Consider the following 2752-nt stretch of genomic DNA (forward strand, 5'->3'; position numbering starts at 1 on the left):
ACTACTCTCCTCCCTCTCTCTCTCTCTCTCTCTCCCCTTCCCCCCCCCCCCCCCCTCTCTCTCTCTCTCTCTCTCTCTCTCTCTCTCTCGTGCTCTTTTAGTCCCACCAGGATTAAAGGGTTAAAAGAGACCCTGAGTCGTTCTCTCGTTCTCTCTCTCTCTCTCTCTCTCTCTCTGTCTCTCTCTCTCTCTCTCTCTCTCTCTCTCCCTCTCTCCCTCTCTCTCTCTCTCTCCCTCTCTCCCTCTCTCTCTCTCTCTCGTCATGGTAGTGGCTCCAGACAGGCATTCTTCATTAGAGAGAGAAAATATTGGGAGAAATGAGGAAATTCCGATTACACAGCGGTCAGAGTAGATTATTAAATGAGATGAGTCACGTCTGTTAGCCGTCTGTCTCTCACAGCTATGAACTGGGAAGCTGATCAGGACATTTTAATAACCAAACACGTCTTTGCATTTCATAACATTTCATAACACTGAAAATACCAAAAGAGATCCAAGACTTCTCAAGCTCCATTTGAGTTCAGCTATTCTCCATTTTGGCCTCTTTAACCCTCCTGTTGTCCTCGAGTCAAGGATGGAAGAAGGAAGGAAAGGATGGAAGAAAGGAAGGAAGGAAGGAAAGGAGGGAAGAAGGAAGGGAGCAAAGGAAAGAAGGAAGAGAGGAAGGACGGAGGAAAGAAGGAAAGAAGGACAGAGGAGAGAAGGAAGGGAGGAAGGTAGGGGGAGGAAACGAAGGAAGGAGGGAAGGGGGGAAGAAGGAAGGATGGAGGGAGGAATGAGGGAAGGAAGGAAGGAAGGAAAGAAGGGAGGAAGGAAGGGAGCAAAGGAAAGAAGGAAGAGAGAAAGGAAGGAAGGACGGAGGAAAGAAGGAGGGAGGGAGAAAGGGAAAGAAGGACAGAGGAAAGAAAGGAAGGAGGGAAGGAAAGAAGGAGGGAGGAAGGAAGGACAGTTTTTTAGTCTTGAAAACAATTAGTCTACTTCAACTTCCTGTGTCTTATTTTAGTCTTGCTCTAAACCGCTTTATCTCCTTTAATTCTATAAGAAATTAGTTTTTATTGAAATATACTGGACTTAAAGTGTCATCTCAAACATAAAACTATCTAACTTTACTGCCATCCCGTCTCTTTTTAAACTATTTTAGTCTTAAAAACAATGAATCCATGTCAGCTTCTTGTGTTTTAATGTATTTTCTCCCTCCACAACACATAAGAAAGATTTAACTGAAATATATTAGTGTAAATTTGACTTCACTGCCGCCTTTAAACTATTTTAGTCTTGAAAATGAGGAATCTACGTCATCTTCAGTGTCCTAATTTGAGGTATTTTCTCTTTATAAACCACTTTACCTCCTTTAATTCTAGTTTTACCTGAAAAATATCAGTTTAAAAGTGAATTAAGGCGTCGTCTCAAACATAAAACCTAACTTCACTGCTGTCTCCTCTCTTTTTAAACTAATTTAGTGATAAAAAATAATGTCAATTTCTTGTCTTTTAATGTATTTTCTCCCTCCACAACACTTTAAACACTTTACCTCCTTTAATTCTATAAGAAACTAGATTGAGCTGAATTAAAATGAGTGTGAAGTTGAATGAAGGCCTCCTCTCAAACAGAAAGCTCTGACCTCGCTGCCCTCTCCTCGCCGCCTCAGACACCAACAAAAGCTCGACTATGCTCGTCTGAAAATGAAGGCTCCAAGTTGAGTTTCTCCTCCTAAATTAGCATCTGCTTCACTATAATTAGAAACAACATTTAACTGGATGTGAGCGTACGTTTAGATGAATGCCTCTCCTCTTTCCTCCATGAAACCATCTGACTTCACTGACTTCTCTTCTTTATATAATATCAGATCAGTTATTAACCCTCCTAATGTCCTCAGGGCAAGGAAGGGAGGAAAGAAGGAAGGAAGGAAAGAGGAAGGAGGGAAGGAGGGAGGAAGGAAAGGAGGGAGGAAAGGAGTGAGGAAGGAAGGGAGGGAAGGAAGAAGGAAGTAAGGAGAGAAGGAAGGGAAGAAGGAATGAAAGGAGTAAGGAGGGAGGGAGGAAGGAAGGATGGAAAGAAAGGAGTAAGGAGGGAAGGAGGGAAGGAAAGGAAGGAAAGAAAGGAGTGAGGAAGGAAGGAAGGAAGGGAGGGAAGGAGGAAGGAAGTAAGGAGAGAAGGAAGGGAAGAAGGAATGAAAGGAGTAAGGAGGGAGGGAGGAAGGAAGGATGGAAAGAAAGGAGTAAGGAAGGAAAAGAGTAAGGAGGGAGGAAGGAAAGGGAGGAAGGAAGGAAGGAAAGGAGTAAGGAAGGAGAGAAGAAAGGAAGGAAGGAAGAAGTAAGGAGAGAAGGAAGGGAAGAAGGAAGGAAGGAAGGAAGGAAGGAAGGAAGGAAGGAAGGAAAGAAGGAGTAAGGAGGAAAGGAGTAAGGAGGGAGGATGGAGTAAGGAGGGAGGGAGGATGGAAGTAAGAAGGGTAGGAAGGGAGGAAGGAAGGAAAGGAGGAAGGAGGGAGGAAGGAAAGGAAGGAAAGAAAGAAAGGAGGAAGGAAGGAAGGAAGGAAAGGAGTAAGGAGGGAGGGAGGAAGGAAGGAAGGAAGGGAGGAAGGAGGGAGGAAGGAAGGAAAGGAGTAAGGAGGGAGGGGGGAAGGAAGGAAGGAAAGAAAGAAGGGAGGAATGAAGGAAAGGAGTAAGGAGGGAGGGAGGAAGGAAAGGAGAGAGGAAGGAAGGAAGGAAAGAAGTATATAAGGAGGGGAAGAATGAAGGAAAAATTAAAGGAA

This window comes from Scomber japonicus, chromosome 16, assembly GCF_027409825.1.
Source record: "Scomber japonicus isolate fScoJap1 chromosome 16, fScoJap1.pri, whole genome shotgun sequence".
Classification (NCBI taxonomy): Eukaryota; Metazoa; Chordata; class Actinopteri; order Scombriformes; family Scombridae; genus Scomber; species Scomber japonicus.